This window comes from Lasioglossum baleicum, chromosome 20, assembly GCF_051020765.1.
Source record: "Lasioglossum baleicum chromosome 20, iyLasBale1, whole genome shotgun sequence".
Taxonomy (NCBI): Eukaryota; Metazoa; Arthropoda; class Insecta; order Hymenoptera; family Halictidae; genus Lasioglossum; species Lasioglossum baleicum.
This window is the reverse complement of record NC_134948.1, coordinates 897,022-909,885: the sequence shown is the minus strand read 5'-3', so window position 1 is coordinate 909,885 and position 12,864 is coordinate 897,022. Positions and strand designations below refer to the sequence as shown.

General features: G+C 42.9%; 1 pseudogene; it reads left to right on the top strand.

Moving 5' to 3' along the window:
* The first annotated feature begins 4,235 nt into the window (after nt 1-4,235).
* Nucleotides 4,236-4,862, top strand: LOC143218898 (uncharacterized; annotated as a pseudogene).
* The last annotated feature ends 8,002 nt before the right edge of the window (nt 4,863-12,864 follow it).

The following is a 12,864-nucleotide window of genomic DNA, read 5'->3' as shown; positions in this document are numbered from 1 at the left end:
ACAGCGAGATATTTTTTACATTAGTGAAAAGTTACTCTTATCTACTCTTTAATTATACAAATATACAAGTATTAAAAAATAATTAAAATATAATTATTGCAGCGAATTTCTTGTCATTTGTCTTCATTATTTTTGTTTCCTGCGAACAGACAGATAGACAGTTATATATCATGTTATATACTTTGGGATATTTTTTCTTTGAAAATTTATTTACCTTCGAGCGACGATTCTTTGACGAATCCTCAGACGTCCATACCGCGCTTCGCCCAGGATCAATCTCCAATTTCGCAATCATTGTGAAACACTGTGTGAAAAAAATAAAAAAAACGTAAAAAGAGGTGTTATGTTTGTGGTTTTGACGTGGAAAAAATTCAAAGTCGCGTCTTTATAACTGATACTTTACGTGTTTTTATAATTGTTAACCCCTGCTCGAAATGTTTGTACTTCGCGCAGACTGCAATGGTATGTGATGTTTTTTGTCGGTTGCCAATAGTGAAGTCGACACGGTTCGTCATCAGCAATTTCATACACGGGATCGTGAACTAGTACATCGTATTTCGGACAGTTGACATCTTCCAAATTTATCGAGTTTATTTTCATTTTTCGAAGGATGTCTCTCTCTCGAAACATCCACCTTTGTACGCTACGACAGGATTCGCGTAATCGCGCACAAAATTTTGAATTACTTCGAATATATCGTGCTGTTGTTATTTTTCATAGCCGAAATCTTTAAATGGAATCCCGTGTATGAAAGTGCTGACATACCATGCAGTCTTTTTGTCAGCGTCGGATAAACAACTTTCTTCCCCAAGCGAAATTCGAAGAGTTCGAACGAGCCGTCATGACAAATATCGATCACATGGCTAACTCTTTGCATATAAATTTTTTTCCACAATGAAACCGTCCATGTCAATGATTTGAGTGATTCGATCCATCTAAATAAAGAAAGTTTTTTCACTAGATTTTACATCGTTTATTAATTTTTTTTATTGTACTTACCGTTGAAGAAAGGGGGATGCGCGAAGTTGGCTGGTCGGATGATAAAAACACACCAGCGATGTAACTTCGTATGGCGACCGTGATCGTCGACGTTTTTTATGCTATTACTTCATACGACGACTGTTACGAGCAATTTATAATGGATACCCCTACCCACTAATGCAAAAAATATTTCCATATAATATTCCACACACACGCAACAAGTCCATCGGGCAGTACGCGAAAACCGTCACGTATGTAAAAATGGTTGATCTTTGAATCTCAACACGACAAACGCTTGCAACGATGGAACGTTCACGAAGACTTCGCGTTCCATCGCGTCCTGTTCATTCATTCTTACCATCCCCACCAACTACAATAAAAAGATGGAAGAAATGATTTGAAATGCTACTCTTAATGAGCGTTTACGATAGCTGACTGTATGGCGATGGCAGACAGAAACAGCGACACGGTCCTCTTACATCTTGCATTACATCGATAAGAAGATCTTTCAGAGGGGACCGTTGTATATTTATGAAATTAAACAAGACGTTCATCGAACTCGTGAGATTAGACGTTCGTCGAAATCTCCGCTCGATAACAAAATCGTCGATAAACTTTATAATCGTAAAAAATTTACAGCATGATTGATTATGTTCACAAATATTAATAACTATACTAATTTAAATGATAACACAAAATGAAATCTGTGCGAAAGTGCTCTGTACACCTAACTGCAAAACTTCTGTAATACAAGAATTTACACAATTTTCCTCAAAACACTTGAAAATTGCCAATGAACGGATGCTGTTTCAGAAAGCGTGGCGTAAAATCTCTTGGCTTTCAATGAAGTATACTACAAGCGACCTTTAGCTACGTTGGATAGAAAAAATTCCATGACAAACGGAAAAATTTAGAAATTGACTTCTTCCTAGATTTTCGGCCAAATACCCCAGAGTTGGGCATTAATCGATTAAAATTTTAGTCAAGATTGATTAATGTGTATGATTAAAAGAAGAAATCATCGAAAAATCGAAGACTGATTCAATCGATTGATGAAGTTAATAATCACCATACGGTCTATCCATAAATTGTAATAACCAGGGAGATAGAGACAGAGAGCGGAGATGAAGAATTGACAGAAATATATCTCAAGAAAAACCCAGTTTACATTTTTTTCAGTATTCATACAGTTTTGATTCCGTATTTCATTTCGAAGTTCCAGCACTTAATCATTAATGGAACGTTTGCGAAGACTTCTCGTTCCATCGCGTCCTATTCATTCATTCTTACCATCCTCAACCAACTACGATAAAAAGATGTATGAAATTATTTGAAATGCTACTCTTAATTAATGTTTACGATAGCTGGCTGTATGGCGATGGCAGACAGAAACAGTGACACGGTCCTCTTACATATTGCATTACATCGATAAGAAGATCTTTCAGAGGGGACCGTTGTATATTTACGAAATTAAACAAGACGTTCATCGAACTCCTGAGATTATACGTTCATCGAAATCTCCGCACGTGAGAAAAACCGTTGGTCCTCAAGTTTGACAAATCGATGTTGAGAAAAATTATTGACTGGCTGTATGGTCGCCTTACATAAATCTTTCAGAGGGGACCGTTGTATATATTTATGAAATTAAACAAGACGTTCATTGAACTCCGTACAAATGAATGTTTTACGATAGCTGGATGGCGATGACAGACATAAACAGTCTTGCATGACGTAGATAAGGAGACGTGAAAACATAAACACGTTCGGACACGTTCCCAGGGATCACCCCCCCCCCTCCCCCTCGCCAGGCTTATGCAATACCAGGAAACTGGTCTTGAATGGAATACCTGGAAACTGTCTTTGAAAAGGAGTATTGCCCCCCCCCCTCCTTTCAAGATAAGAGAGCATGCTGTATCCCCACCGTCCCCCTCCCCCAAAAACATGATGCAATAATTCCATTAAAAATATGACGTAATATATGCTCGTGCAATACCACTCGGCGGTACCGCACTCCCGTGAATTGAAAAGTGAATTAGAACCCGTGTATAACATCTACTTATCGCACCTACGCGTGTTCGGATGTGACGCGTTCGCACTCATCCCCGATCTTTTTCGAAAAAAATGGGATGCCAAGTCACAGATACTCATTTTTGTAGGATACGAAATCGAGTCTGGAAATTATCGATTGTTTAATCCTCACATCGGGCGTATAATTATCTCGAGAAACGTAATTTTTAACGAGAGTTTACCGAATACCGCGAGCGAAGAATACGTGCGGATTTCTATTGATTCCGATGAGATCAATAGCGAAGCACCGGTGAATGATGCACGAGCACAGCTTGTCGAACCTCTCGGTAATGGTAACGTGAACGGGCCTGAAACCGATGTACCCGAAAATGTACAAGCGAACGCTCGAAAATATAATTTACGTCCGCGCCAAGAGATAAAACCACCGCAACGATACCAAGCGTGCACCGTCATTTACGATCCGCCAACCAGCTTCAAAGAAGCGTTAAGCCGCGACGATTCCGCGTTTTGGAAACGCGCGATCGACGAAGAATTAGTTGCTCACGCGAGAAATAAGACTTGGGTATCATTGAGCTACCCGAAGGGCGAAAACCAATAGGCTTTAAATGGGTTTGCAAAATAAAAGATTTAGGCGACCAAAATATGCAACGCTATAAAGCACGATTGTGTGCACAAGGCTTCTCGCAAGAAGCGGGGTAGACTATAACGAGATTTTCTCACCTGTAGTACGGTTTGAATCGGTGCGCCTTCTTCTTGCGATAGCAGCCAAAGAAAATTTGAGCGCTTTATAATTTGACGTCAGTACCGCTTATTTAAATAGTGACCTCAAGGAGACCACTTACATGCGCGTCCCCGACGGTCTAAACATTAGCAATAAGAACCTCGTTTTAAAGCTAAAGAAAGCGATTTACGGCTTGAAACAATCCGGACGTTGCTGGAACGATAAATTCGATCATTTTATAAAAAGCATGGGCTTCATGCAAAGCAGCGCCGACAAATACGTCTATGTAGGTTTTTTTGAAGGTGATAAAGCTTATTTAGCATTGTATGTCGACGACGGATTGTTGCTAGCTCAAAGGCCGGACACTTTGGAAAAATTAGTTAAAGTTTTCAAAGAAAAGTTCAAGATAACCGCGGTTTTTGTTGGAATGGAAATTTCACGCGAAAAGGATAGCATCTTCATAAGTCAGACGAATTATATTAAAAGAATGCTACAATAGTTTAACATGGGAGATGCAAACCCCATTAGAATACCGGCCGATCCTCACGTCAGGCTAGTCAGCCCTGTAGAGCCCGAGTTCAATTTTCCATATCGCGAAGTTGTAGGATCGTTATTATTCTTAGCAATGATTTCTCGACCTGACATTGCGTATGCTGTGGGCGTTGCCAGCAAATTCCTCGATAAACACGATGAGTCTCATTGGCGCGCAGTAAAACGAATCCTGCGCTACATCAAGGAAACCCAAAATTCGGGCTATTGTTTCGCTGCGAACACGAGTCGAGCGCACTTGTCGGATACTCCGATGCGGATTGTGCTGCCGATCTCGACACACGCCGGTCCACAACCGGGTATCTTTTTCATGATGAACGGCGGATGTATAGCGTGGTCTTCGAAGAGACAAGCGACCGTCAGCATGAGTACGACTGAGGCTGAGTTCATAGCGGCGAGCGAGGCAACCAAGGAGGCGGTATGGCTGCGAAAACTATTGTCAGATATTGAGCATGGATGTGTCGGGCCTACGATTTTAAATGTGGACAATCAAAGCGCGATAAGATTGTCTCGAAATCCGGAAGTTCATCGCAGATCTAAGCACATCGATGTTCGCTATTGTTACGTCCCGGGTCGGAAATGATCCGACGGAATGAAGCGGACCGGGCGGGGACGTAACCGAGCAATTTATTAAGACGATCTTAGATCCACGTGGCGCGTGACGTCCGCGTCTGATCAGGGACCCGATACCGGTATTTGTTGTTGAAAAGAGCGAAGACGGGAATAAATGCGAACCGAGACGGACGTCGTCCGTCGTGAACACCGCGTAGAAATAACACACGACGCGGTGATAGTTGCGGTTCCCAGTGGTCGAAGTGTCACTACGTGGGTGTGTGCAACCCTTTCGAACGCGCGGGTTTGCTCGATTCGTGACAGGAGATTTTGATCGAAGGGAATTAGTGTTCTCTCGGTACCGAGCACCCTCTGGCTCAGACGTACACGATTGAAACACCAATTTTCGGGTAAGAGAAGCGCATATTGGGAGTCTGAGGAATTTGAGGAGTAGGTTGAATTCGAACAGACCCGATGGAACAGCACACGCACGCACACTTTCGCGAACACTTTAAACGGTCACTGAGAACGACACTTTAAAAATACCACCTTAGGGTGAGGATTCTGCGGACAGCGTAACGTTCGTACCGCGGATCCTCAATACAGATCTTCTCTAATGGAGGGAGGCTCGGAACGATCTGAAGCGGTATCAGCCTCCACGGAGGAGGAGGCACGGAATCGGACCGTTTGATGGCCGTCTCTTCGCGTCGCGGATGAGTTTCGACGCGTTCCGTGTTCGCTTCTTCGCGTCGCGGGGATGTCCCGATGCTCCGCTTGTCCACTATCGTAACTTTGCGCAAAAAGGGGGTGTCCCGGATGACCCTGGGTCGCTTGGCGATTCACAAATACGGGTTATAAACGGTGCCCTTGCCTTCGGCGCGGAGCTGTCGCACCAATTTACCGATTTGGTAGCTTCTACCGGCGCGACGGGGCATGGAGGATATCGAGGAGCAAGGCGTTGCTGAATAAAGCTGCGAAATAATAGCTTTAAACAAACAAAGTATAATGAACCAGAATAGATACAAAGTAATGATTTGCGAGCAGAACTCGTGAAACAAATATGGTGACGGCTTGCGAGCAAGCTTGAACGAGATATATATGACGTTGCAATATATAAAAGAAAACGCAAGAAAGTTGCGAGCGAGCTCGTACCAAACAAAATAGCAATGAATAATAATTAATAACTTACGAGTAGTCTCGTACAACAAAATAACACAAAATAATTATTGTGAATTGAAATGATAGTGCGAGCAAGCTCGTATGAACAAAATAGCACAGAAATAGCAATTATAATTTGAAGGATAATGCGAGCAAGCTCGTATGAACAAAATAGCAAAAAATAGCAATTCTAATTTGAAGGATAATGCGAGCAAGCTCGTGTAAACAAAATAGCGCAAGAATAGCAATTATAATTTGAATAATAATGCGAGCAAGCTCGTATGAACAAAATAGCACAGGAATAGCAATTATAATTTGAATAATAATGCGAGCAAGCTCGTATGAACAAAATAGCACAAGAATAGCAATTATAATTTGAATAAGAGTGCGAGCAAGCTCGTATGAATAAAATAATAGTAATGGTTTACGAGTAACCTCGTACAACAAAATAGCCAAGAATAATAACTGTAAATATGTGATAATAATCTACGAGCAAGCTCTGATAACAATTTGGAATCAAATGATATATGAATATAATGAAATAGTATAGAAATGGTAAGGTGCAATACGACCTGAGTATCGTGAGTGATCTGAAATAGAGTCCGAAAACGCGAGAAAATGATTGAACTGCACTGAACTGGATTGAAGACGCAAGAGAACTGAATAGTCAGAATTCCGAAACTGGAAGGGGGCGATTCGCGCGATTTCGTCTTATTTATAATGAGAGCGCGGACCATAGGGATTCGGTGAACCGTGAAGTCCTTTGTCTAAATCGTACGAGGTACGGACGAATATGTTATTGCCGAGTGTATACTTTTCGCTGTTTGAACAGGACAACGGTTTAGATGTACGTACACCTGTACTCGCGGTTGCCATGCTGGCGTTCGCTTGTACCGGTGGCTATCGCGTCTTTTCCGATTCCCTACGTTCGCGCTCGCGGGGACATGTATGTTAGAAACACATTTGAAAAACGATGTTATTTGTCCCATAGTTCTGGGGTAAGTGCCGTGCGGTTCCTCACAGTCCTCTTACCAAAAAGGCATGGCCTTCCCCACTCCGTGGCCAGATCCTTCAGAACCATGTGTTATTATTATTTAGCAATACGACGTCGGGTCGCTTGCCTTTTCTAAAGGTCTCGCTTTCAATACACAGTCAATGGTTGTATACCGATACCTGAGAGACCCTAAGCGGTCCCTAGTTTTTATGGCATTGGGGCTATTTATTAGATTCACGGCCATACACGCCATAAATACCTTGCCATAATTATGTGAAGGAACCAAACATGTGTTCGGTCGTCCTTCCCGAAACTGCGTTGCCGCTATCACGTTGACACGCTAACACGGCCAACCTGACATGCTTCACGCTCTCGGGAAGCATCTAAACTCCAAAGATACAAGTACCAAACTGAATATCGCTCGGTCATTCCTGACCACATCCAAATCACATGGAGTATACCTCAAGTTATATCAGAATACACGTTGTATCAGAATGGACAGTGACAGCAGAATGTCTCAAACATTCTCAGATGACTCACAAGTACATCTCAAAACCGACAATTGCAGATATTTCACAATAACTTCATAAATGCCAACCAGGCAGCAGCAGTACTCACATAAGTACACTCAGATGGTATCATTCACACCATCTCAGGCGTCGCCGCGAAAACAGCTCAGCGCTCAACTTGCGCTCTGTCACGCTACCGCCAAACGTTTGACAACATGACCAACAGGCCCCATGTCACACAGTGTCTCAGGTGTCGCCGCGACAACTGTCCAGCACTCCACCCGTGCCCAGTTGAAGCTACCACCACACAACCAACAAAGACGGCTAAAAGCCTAGTCCCCCAAAGGCGTCGTAATCTCCACAACTCCGTACTTATAAGCACCCTGTTGTAATTACCGCCAAAACACGCGTTCGGTAGAACACAATCTTTTAACAAACAATAAAGATTATACACACTGTGTACAATAACCACAACAAAATCTCATACTCAGAGAAATGTAATAGGAATGTTTATAATGAAGCCACGCAAAAGGAAAATAAACAAAGTAATAACCAATTGTAAATACATGACTCTTGCCAACACTAAACGGCGTTGAATGGAATTAATAAACTATACAAAAGAAAATAGGACGGACATAATAATAATTCGAGTATACAATACACGCTAACACGGTTCATCTTCGTTTACAAACTCTGTGTCGCCGGCCATTCGCCCTTCCAAGGACATAATCGATCTTTCGGTACTGTTTGTACTATTCCGCTTTTCCCTACTATTTCAAAGCGATCATTTTCTAATACTTTATAACAAATGGGCCTACAAATTTTGGGTCCGTTGTTTAGCCCAACATTGTGCCTCTTCATGACCTCGCTTTGTACAGAAAGTGCAAGTTGCCGCTGTTCTCTTCCTACCATCGTCGTTTGGGTCTAGTCTTCTTCTTTTAGGACTAGATTTACCAATGAGTTTGCGTTTTCTTCCTTCAGGGCAATCTGCTCGTAGATGGTCTGTACTGTCACACGTGTAACAACGTTTCTTGTCAAGCCATGATCTTCGGTGTTGTCCTTTAAATTCTTCCTCTTCCTTCTTTTCCTTCTCGGATTTTGTGAACTGCGCTAACCCAGCAATCAACTGCGAGGTTTCCTCAAAATTGGCGTTATGCACTGCTTGGCGCACGTTTTGATCGGTAATACCTCCTATTATAATTTCGATCAACTCTTCTATCTTGAAGACGACGCGGGTTTGCCGTAAATACAGCAATTTCGTGCGTGCATATTCAGCGTACGTTGTCGCAGCATCACTGGTATATTTTATTGCCCGCAAGAGTCTTTCATGTAAATTTTTCTTTGACACAAATACATCACACAAATCTTCGCAGAACTTACTCCAGTTTCGCGGTTGACCCGTCCATTCCTGATACCAATCCTTGGCAGCTCCTCTCAACGCATGGGTCGCGAGAGAAAGGCGTTGTTGCTCGGTCTGCTTTTGCGTGATTTGCTCCACCGTGTTGCACCACGTTTTTGCGTCCTGTCCTAGATCACGGCCATCAAATTCAGGCACCACTTCCACTAGTTTTGAAGACAGTATGCTGTTCCCCGCACTAGTAGCACTCGCTGTTATTTTTTCGAAAACTTGTCGAACAAGCTCATTAAGCGTGGAAACGCCACTCGCAGATGCACTCGCAGATTCACTCACAGATGCACTCGCGGATTCCATGATGCGTTTGGAATACAAACTCGTTGCCCGGACTTCTCAGGAACCGTACAGACGCGAAAGTTACTTATCCCACTTCTGATGTTAGAAACACATTTGAAAAACGATGTTATTTGTCCCATAGTTCTGGGGTAAGTGCCGTGCGGTTCCTCACAGTCCTCTTACCAAAAAGGCATGGCCTTCCCCACTCCGTGGCCAGATCCTTCAGAACCATGTGTTATTATTATTTAGCAATACGACGTCGGGTCGCTTGCCTTTTCTAAAGGTCTCGCTTTCAATACACAGTCAATGGTTGTATACCGATACCTGAGAGACCCTAAGCGGTCCCTAGTTTTTATGGCATTGGGGCTATTTATTAGATTCACGGCCATACACGCCATAAATACCTTGCCATAATTATGTGAAGGAACCAAACATGTGTTCGGTCGTCCTTCCCGAAACTGCGTTGCCGCTATCACGTTGACACGCTAACATGTATATATATATATATATACAGGGTGTCCCAAGACCCCTTCGACTCCGGGAAATGGGAGGTTCCTTAGGTCATTTGAAGCAACATTTTCCTTTGCACCAATGTCAGCCGGGGCTTTGTTTAGGAGTTATTAACGAAAAACACGGACCAATCAGAGCGCGACCTAGACGCGCGATGGAACGTTCAGCCCGGCGCGCCGGGAGACGAGCGTGGTGTAACGCCGCGATGCCGTAACGAACAAGAGTTTCTCGAGATTATGTGAATCCTCCCCGATTTGGATGAGCTTTGGATATGTTGTCAAGACCATCATTCTGAACAACATTTCCCTTTACAGTTTTTGTCGGCCGGCTTTAGTTTACGAGATACATAATTGTAAAAACTTGTAATTGTAAATCGATCGATAGTACTATCTTCTACCCGATTTGGATGAGCTTTGGATATGTTGTCAAGACCATGATTCTGAACAACATTTCCCTTTACAGTTTTTGTCGGCCGGCTTTAGTTTACGCGATAAGTAACTTGTAATTGTAAATCGATCGATGTACTATCTGAACTATCTCCTCTCCGATTTCGATGAGCTTTGGATATGTTGTCAAGACCATGATTCTGAACAACATTACCCTTTACAGTTTTTGTCGGTCGGAAGAACTTTACTTGTCATTTCATATGGGTGGATCTCTTTACCCGACTTACGGCAACTTTACCCGAACGAGGGAAAAAGCAGAAACTGATTGTATTAAAACCTCACTTATTCAGCCGTAAATCCATTTGCTGCTTCGAAATGTGTGTCACTGGGTCACTCGGTGACGAACTGTACAGATGTCTTCAGGTATACGACAGTACCGAAAGCTAAGGGACGTACGGCCAGGTCGACGAACTGCACAGCCGGTGGTAAAAGGCCTAAGGGATGCGCGGTCAAGTCGACGATCCACAATTTCAGTTTCACTTTCGAATCGATAAATAATTCGTATGTTTATTTCACACAGATGCCTTGAAATTTTTCCACACTCACAATCACTGTTCACATTTGTCAACACATAGTTATGCACTAATAATAATTGCCATATCCCTTGTCCTGCTGCACAAATCACAACAATCAGGTAATGCAATCTCTAGACTTCGGATTTCATGCATTTGTAGCAAACATGAGTAGGTGCATTTTAAGACACTAGAGAGATTAAAGTAATTTCAGAACACCAATGTATTATTTTCAACTTCTTAAAATGGTCACAGTAAGAATCAAATATCTGTCTGGCTTCTGTCCCTTGTAATAGCGGCAGCCAACTTTCATTTTACATAAAGGTCCGCAGTCTAGTGATTAGATTAAATAATCGTTTAATTAGTTTAAGCAATTATTATTAGTGCATAACTATGTGTTGACAAATGTGAACAGTGATTGTGAGTGTGGAAAAATTTCAAGGCATCTGTGTGAAATAAACATACGAATTATTTATCGATTCGAAAGTGAAACTGAAATTTTGGATCGTCGACTTGACCGCGCATCCCTTAGGCCTTCTACCACCGTCTGTGCAGTTTGTCGACCTGGCCGTACGTCCCTTAGCTTTCTGTACTGTCGTATACCTGAAGACATCTGTACAGTTCGTCACCGAGTGACCCAGTGACACACATTTCGAAGCAGCAAATGGATTTACGGCTGAATAAGTGAGTTTTCAATACAATCAGTTTCTGCTTCTTCTCTCGTTCGGGTAACGTTGCCGTAAGTCGGGTAGAAAGATCCACCCATATGAATTGACAAGTAAAGTTCTTCCGACCGACAAAAACTGTAAAGGGTAATGTTGTTCAGAATCATGGTCTTGACAACGTATCCAAAGCTCATCCAAATCGGGTAAAAGATAGTACAATCGATCGATTTACAATTAAAAGTTTTTACATTTATGTATCTCGTAAACTAAAGCCGGCCGACAAAAACTGTAAAGGGAAATGTTGTTCAGAATGATGGTCTTGACAACATATCCAAAGCTCATCCAAATCGGGGAGGATTCACATAAACTCGAGAATCTCTTGTTCGTTACGGCATCGCGGCGTTACACCACGCTCGTCTCCCGGCGCGCCGGGCTGAACGTGCCATCGCGCGTCTAGGTCGCGCTCTGATTGGTCCGTGTTTTTCGTTAATAACTCCTAAACAAAGCCCCGGCTGACGTTGGTGCAAAGGAAAATGTTGCTTCAAATGACCTAAGGAACCTCCCATTTCCCGGAGTCGAAGGGGTCTTGGGACACCATGTATATACACGTATATACATCGTATACAGATTTTAACCGCGATTTTCGGTTTGAACATTATTTAACGGTTACAGACGTTTAAGAATGAAATACATCTGTTATGACTCGGTCCAGAAAGACCTTTTGTTAACACATCCGCTATCAGATCTTTAGACGCTTTATGGAAAATTTGCACACTACCGTCCTTTAACTTTTCTCGCACAAAGTGATGCCTTACATCGATATGCTTGGATCTGCCGTGGAAACCCGGATTTTTAGCTAGTCCTATCGCACTTAGGTTATCGTTAAACAAAGGAATATATTTTTGTTTCGAGATCCCAACGGAGCTTAGAAAATTCCGAAGATGAATGGCCTCTTTTGTCGCTTCCGCGAGAGCCATATACTCGTCCTCCATCGTAGAGATCGCGACCGTGCGCTGCTTATGCGACTCCCAAGTTACAGGTCCGCCGTTCATTACAAAAATGAATCCAGTATAAGATCTTCGATCTTGTATATTCGCTGCCCAGTCGGAGTCTGAGTAGCCTGGCAAAATGCCATCGTCCTTTCGGAAACATATACCTTGTGACGTTGCAAGTCTGCGACGTCACTTCTCCGTTTGATAAACGGTCAGAGAACCGTATCGGGAGTGAACCGGACCGACCGTTAGTGTATGCAAGAACCACCCGCAACTGAGAACGCTCCTTGAGGAAGAGATTCAAATCGAGAATCGCTTCTAATGCCATCTGTTGCACGCACCGAGAGCAACTACTCTCGAGAGCGTGCCTAGGAAGCAACAAATACCGACAAGGCGCCCCGCACCCAAAGGATCACCCGACGACGAAATATTGGCCGCCAACAAAAACCATTCCGGATCCGGAGAAGTGGCAAAAGGCACCGATGCACACGAGCCCGTAAACTCGGAGACGACGTGCCAGGACAATGGGGCTGCAACAACGTAACATCGGCATTTTG